Genomic DNA, 7,272 nt, shown 5'->3' with positions numbered 1-7,272 from the left:
TTTATGGCTTTATGGTCAGAAAAGATGCTTTGTAATATTTTGATGCTTTAGATTCTGTTAAGGCTTGCTTTGTGGCCTAAAATGTGGTCTATTCTGGAGAATGTTCCATGTTCGTTGGAAAAGAAAGTATACTTGGCTGCTGCTGGGTGGAGTGTTCTGTATACATCTATGAGATCAAGTTGATTGTGACATTTAGATCTTGCATGCCTTTACTGAGCTTCTTTCTAGATGTTCTGTTCTTCACCAAAAGTGATGTATTGAAGTCTCCTACTACTATTGTGAAGCTATTTCTCTTTTCACTGGTGTTAGAGTTTGTTGTATGTATGTTGGAGTCTTATTGTTGGGTGCATATGTATTTATTATGGTTATGTCCTCCGGGTGTATTGACCCTTTAATCATTATATAGTGTCCTTCCTTATGCTTTGTGGTGGATTTTGCTTTAAAGTCTATTTTGTCAGAGATTAATATTGCCACTTCTGCTCTTTTTGGTTGTTGTTTGCTTGATATATATTTTTTCCATCCTTTGAGTTTTAGTTTGTGTCTTTGAGTCTAAGATGTGTCTCTTGTAGGCAGCATATAGATGGATCGTGTTTTTTTATCCAATCTGCCACTCTCTGTGTCTTTATTTGTGCATTTAGTCCATTTACATTCAGTGTAATTATTGATAGGTATGAGTTTAGTGTGGTCATTTTGATGTATTTGTGTGTGTGTGTGTTGTTGACAGTTTCTTTGTTCCACTTAACTTTCTGTGCTGAGTCATTTTTCCTTATGTATTTTCTTTTCATCTTCTTCATTGTTGTTGATTTTGTATTTTGCTGGGTCTCTATGTTTTTGTTCTTTTTTATTTTGATGAGTAGGTTTGTTAGTTTCCTTTGTGGTTACCTTAAAATTTTCCTCTATTTTTCTAAGTTTAAACAAATCTTTTATTTCTTGATATTGCCTTAACTTCCTCTCCATATACAAGTTCTATGACTGCACTATTTAGTCCCTCTTTTTTCTTTTAATGTTGTCGTCTTTTACATATTGACATCTCTGTTTCCCTATTTTCAGTGTTTTAGCTTTTACTTGTTTTTGTGACTTCCCTGTCTGGGTTGTTCTGTCCTGTGTTCTAGTCTTGCCTTGTTATCTGATATTATTGATTCTGTAGCTGGAGGACTCCATTTAGTATTTCTTGTAATTTTGGTTTGGTTTTTGCAAATTCCCTTAACTTCTGTTTATCTAGAAATGCTCTAATTTCACTTTCATATTTGAGAGAGAATTTTACTGGATATATAATTCTTGGCTGGCAATTTTTTTCTTTCAAGACTTTATATACGTCATTCCATTGCCTTCTTGCCTGCATGGTTTCTTCTGAGTCATCACAGCTTAGTCTTATTAACTCTCCTTTGTAAGTGACTTTTCATTTATCCCTAGCCACTCTTAAAATTATTTATTTTTGGTTTTGGCAAGCTTGATTATAATATGTCTTGGGGACTTTCTTTTGGGATCTACCCTGTGTGGGTTCAGTAAGCTTCTTGGATAGATATCTTTTCATCTTTCATGATATCTGGGAAGTTTTCTGCCAACAAATCTTTAACAATCCTCTGTATTTTCTGTTATCCCCACTGTTCTGGTACTCCAATCACTCGTTGGTTATTCCTCTTGATAGAGTCCCACATAATTCTTAGAGTTTCTTCATTTTTTAAAATTCTTTTATCTGATTTTTCCCCAAATAAGTTGATGTCAAGTGCTATATCTTCAATCTCGCTACTTCTGACTTCCTTTGTCTCAATTCTGCTCCTATGACTTTCTATTGAGTTGAAATTTTATTGTTAATCTTTTGGATTTCTATTTGCTATCTCTCTGTGGATTCTAGCCCCCTGTTAAATTTGTCATTCTGCTCTTTTATAGCTTTCCTAAATTCCTCTATTGCTTTGTCTGTGTGTTCCTTGGCTTGCTCTGAGTTTTTAAAGATCTCCTTCCTGATATCTTCAAGAGTTCTGTATATTAATCTTTTGAATTCTATCTCCAGTAATTCCAAGACCTTCTCTTCTTCCTGGAGGTTTCCTGGTTCTTTGTTTTGGTCACTTGCTGGAGCCATCCTAGTCTGCCTCTTTATGTGATTTGATATTGACTGTTGTCTCCAAGCCATCAATAAATTATATTTATTTATTGTATGTCTGCTTACTGTGTCCTAGCTTCTTGTTTTGTTTTGATATGCCCAGATAGGCTGAGAATGTGAGCTACTTTGATTATTGGCATCTATGAAGCTGTCATGTCCTGTCACCAGGTGTTTAGAGCTGCTACCAGGTGTGTAAGCCTAGGAATCTGTTTACTTTTCTTGTGTGGATTCAACTTAGGTATACACGTTGTCAGTCACTGAGTGTGTGGTATAGGCTGTCCCCTACAGTCCTAGTCAAGCAGGGCTATGTAGGGGTGACTGGAGAAGGCACAGGTACCTGGATGCAGTAGTGGGTTATATACTGAGCAAGGTTGGGGGCCGATGGCTGCCCCTGAGTTCCTAGGTGGAAGGTGTGTCTGTGTCCCCTAGACTGCATAGGTGGGTGGGTTTTGCAGCTGGACTTTGGGCACCTAAAGCTGTTTTCTGTAAGGACTGGGAGACACTACTTATTCTCAGACCCCTGTCATGGGTGGATAGTGGGATGGGTGAAACTGCCAGTCCTCAGGCCCCTGATGTGGGTGGGTGAAGACCCTGCTTAATGGGCAGGATGGTGTCAGATGTCATGAATCTGCCGCTTCCTCTTAGCTGTTTCAGTTGAAAATACGCTTCAGGTATATACCCTGTTGTACTATGCTTATGAAGGCCTACACTGTTGAGTGGACCCACACAGGTCTAGGCAGGGATGAAAGGCATTTGAAGTTTGTGGACCCCTTATGCCTGTGCCTAGGCAAAGGGACAGTGCTTGTGCTGAATTCCCAGCTTAGGGGGTATGGCGATATTTTAAAGCCATGAGACTGGTTTGGGCACGGTTAGACCTGAGCTCCCAGCTTATGAGATCTGGTAGTTTCTTTTTGTTTGTTCCCTCCCCAAAGCCCAGAGACTGGTTCAGGTGTGGCAGGTCCCACTTCCAGTCTAGGTGGTGTGGCAACCACTGAACACTGCCGGACTGGCTCTGGAGTAGAGCAGGGAGGGAGCAGGGAACGGAAAGAGAGGCACTTCTCTGCTACAGAAGTCCCAAAGGGGAAAGGGTTATTTTGATCCTGCGTGGTAGGTTAGACATTTGCACTTAACTTTTGTAGATCGTATGCCACTTACCCCTGGCTCTAGAGGCTTGTGCAGACTATCCACTGCTTTGTTTCTCCTGATGTGGTAAAACCCATCCCCAGCACTATTGCTTGCCACATCCCACGTGTGCCAAACAATCCAGCTTGCAGGGTGCTGGCTAGATCAGGTCTGGCACTTCTTCACTGCTTCTGAACTGTCTCTCCCTCCCACTGCCACTCAGTTCGACTCCTCAACTTTGTGTTTGATGTTCAGGGCCCGTAGATTGTCATATATAATCAATTCACCTGTTTTTTCAGCTCTTTTTTGTAAAAGGGACTACAGGAAGCATCTGACTATTCTGCTATCTTGGTCCCACCATCTGGAATGGGATTTATTATCCACCACACATTTGGCATCAGACGTTGATGACCTCAGCCTCCCTTGACTGCTTTTTCACAATTGGTGCTGTGAGCAGTGTTAGGCTAGACTGAACTCTTACAGAACACTCACACACACACACACGCACACACACACACACAGTGCTAGGATACTGACTTACATATTGTTGTAAACTCCATTTTTTATTTCAAATATGTGATTTAAAATTTCCATTATTTTTCTGTTTTTACATGGTCATTTTTTATGATTACCTAGAATTCCATCTTATGAATCACCACCATTCATTTTACTTATACCCTATCAATCTCACTTAGTTGGTTTTCAATATTTTTACTATTGTAAACAACATTGTGGAAGAACATCTTTGAACATACATCTATCTACACTGGTCCAAGTTTTCTTCTGAGAGTACATCTCTAAAAGTGGAATTTCTGGATTAAAAGGCAAGTTTATTTTCAGTTCTGATAAAATTGACACCAGAAAGACTGAATGAATTTCACTCCCATCCAAAGTATTTGGAAATGTGGGTTATCCAAGCACATGACCACATGTGATACTGTTCTTATAAAAATTTTCCAATCTTGGGACTTCCAGCAACACGGCGCTCTAGGCAGAAGCACCACACCATCCCACAGCAAAGATCTAAAAAACTAAGCCAAACAGAGAAAACAACAATCCTAAAACCCTAAACATCAAATGAAGAGATAAAGAACTCAGCCAAGCACCAAATGGAATGAGAAACTGGCAGAGAACAGAGAGCGAGGAGACATACATGCAGAGGTCCCCTATCAGCTAACACAGCACAGATCTGCCATCTTGGACTCCTATCAGAGACCAGCAAATAGGGGGTACGAGAAAGCAGCTTCACGGAGCTTCCAGCAGGAGACAGAACAACTGGTAACTGTCGATATATGCTTTCCCAGCCCCCACCCTTCACCCCCACTAGGCCTCCTCTGCTTCCTGCGGCCACAGTCTCTTGGCTGGGAACCACTGGCTGCTTGGATTCCACCCGCCCACACTGGCCGACTCCCTGAGTGCCATTTCTTGGCTGCTGGTGTTGCTTTTTTCTGCTTCTTTTGATTTCTTCCTTACCTCACACCACCTCCCCATCCTTTCGCTCAAATACCTGGCTCCATGCACTATCTTTGCTTCTTCCTGTGGGGCTGTGGATCTCCGCTTGAGTGTGGAACTGCTTCCCGGTCCATGCTGCCACACTGATGGGATCCTGAGGCTTTTGTTTGTTTCTTTTGAATCGTTTGTTTTCTTTTTCTTTTCTCAAGTTGGGAGCCCATTCTGGCTGGGCATTGCTGCACAGCTTGGGACCTACCCCCTCAGCTTCCGCAGAAGTGCAGAGGGATCCCTGAGGGCATTTGTTCATGGTTTTTTTTCTGTTTTGGGGGGGATTTTTCTTGTTCTTTTTTAAAAATTTATTTTGTTTTCTTTTCCCTCTTTTTCCCTTTTTGTCTTTCTTCATTACTTAGTTTCTTATCTCTTTATACCTTCCTTCTCTTCCTGTCCCCTGAATACCTGGTGCTGAGTGACACCTCTACACCTTCCAGCCAGGCTGTACTTCAACACCTGGGAACAACGTCCCCAGACCTCGTAGCTGCACCAGTGGGATCTCTGGGAGCTTTTCTTTTTTCTTTCTAATTTTCATTTATTCACTCTTTTCTTTTTTTCTTCTTCTTCCCCCTTTTTTTTTTTCTCCATTTCATAGTCTCTCATCTCTCCACTCCAACAGCAAGCTCCCCAGCACTCTTTCTTGTTTGTATGTTTTTGGCTCCTGTTCCTCTCTCCTTTCTCCCATACCCATCTTAGCTCCACACATCACAATCTCCCCCCTCCATCCTGCCTACCTGCACTGTGCACTTAACATCACACCACCAAGCAGCACAGGCACAGCCTACTGGAACCTACCCTGCACTGATTACTGACCCTCCCTGGTGGCCGTAGTGCCACAAACAACCCATCCCAGCAACTCTCTCTTCATCTAGACCTACCTGCCCTGCTGTACCATATCTCAGTCACTGGACCCTGCCAATTGGAGGAGGTGAAAACTATCATGCCCACAGACGAGCAAACAACAAATAACACACAGCCTGCCTGCTCAGACATAGCCAAATAATAATAAAAAAAAAAAAAACAGGATGAAAAAAACAAATCTACAATCAATAAATGAGAAAAATAACTACCAAATGCCCTGAAGACAGCAGACAATATCAAAACATTTAGAAAAACAGGCCAGGATGGTTCCAGTAGGCGTCCAAAATAAAACACCAGATGACTTTCCAGTAGAAGAAGAGGCACTAGAACTACCTGATAGGGAATTCAAATCTCTAATACTCAGAATTCTCAAGAGATGAAGCAAAAACCAGACAAAAATGAGGAAAAAATAGACAAATTCATGGAAAAGGCAGACAAACTCATGGAAAATACAGACAAAAAATGGAAGAATTCAGGAAAATAATGCAGAAACAAAATGCCAAAATAAATTCACAACTAGAAATTATACAAAAACAGAAATTAGAAATCAAAAAAATTAACAAGATTTCAGAAATGGACAGTGTCATAGAAGGGCTGAGGGGCAGATTTGAAAAGGTGGAAGACAGGATCAGTGGAATTGAAGACAAACACTTGGATACAACTCTGTTTGAGGAAAACTCAGAAAAAAGAACAAAGAAAAAGAGCCCCTGAGAATTATGTGGGACAAAATCAAAAGCAAAAATTTGCAAGTGATCAGAGTTCCAGAACAGGGGGAGAAAACAGAAAACACAGGATCATTGAAGAACTGCTGAAAGATGAAACGCTGGCCAACCAAGAAGCTCAATGAACCACATATAGGATAGACCCCAAAAGAAAATCACCAAGGCATATCATAATCACCCTTGCCAGAACCAAAGACAAAGAATCCTGAGAGCAGCTCGTGAAAAACAAGAAGTCACATACAGAGGAGACACAATAAGAGTAAGCTCCAATATTCGGCAGAAACCATGTAGGCAAGAAGGCAATAAGATGACACATATAAAACCTTGAAAGAAAAAAATTGCCAGCCAAGAATATATCCTGCAAAACTCTTGTTCAAATATGATGGTGAAATTAGGACTTTCCAGATAAACAGAAATTAAGGGAATATGTAAAAACCAAACCAAACTTACAACAATTATTAAAGGGAGTCCTTTGATCTGAGAATAAACAACATCAGCTCACAGGCTGAATCTAGGATGCAGGATCGTACCAGCCAGGTACCAATCTAGGAAATGAACTCTCAAGGACTATCCAAAACCAAAATAAATACAGCAGGAAATCAGAGCAGTTAATCTGTAAATGACAACAACATCAGAACAACAAAAGAGGGAATAAACGGTGTAGGTATAGAACTTTCTAATGGAGAGGAAGGCAAGGCGATACCAAGTAATAATAGACTGCTTCAAACTTAGAAAAATAAGGGTACATTTCACAGTAACCACAAAGAAAGTTAACAAACATACTCATAAAAATAAAGAGCAAAAACATAAAGTCTCAGTAAAACCAAAACCTACAAAAACAAAAGAAATGAAAAAAAAAATCCAGAAACAAAAGGAATTCAGCACAGGAGAGTAAGAGGAACAAAGCAAACGTCAACACCACCAAAAAAAGCACTACAAAACGACAGCAATAAACTCACATCT

Source organism: Trichechus manatus, unplaced genomic scaffold (genome assembly GCF_000243295.1).
Source record: "Trichechus manatus latirostris isolate Lorelei unplaced genomic scaffold, TriManLat1.0 scaffold00265, whole genome shotgun sequence".
In the NCBI taxonomy this organism is placed as follows: Eukaryota; Metazoa; Chordata; class Mammalia; order Sirenia; family Trichechidae; genus Trichechus; species Trichechus manatus.
The sequence above is the reverse complement of the archived record's forward strand: the minus strand, read 5'-3'. Positions refer to the sequence as shown.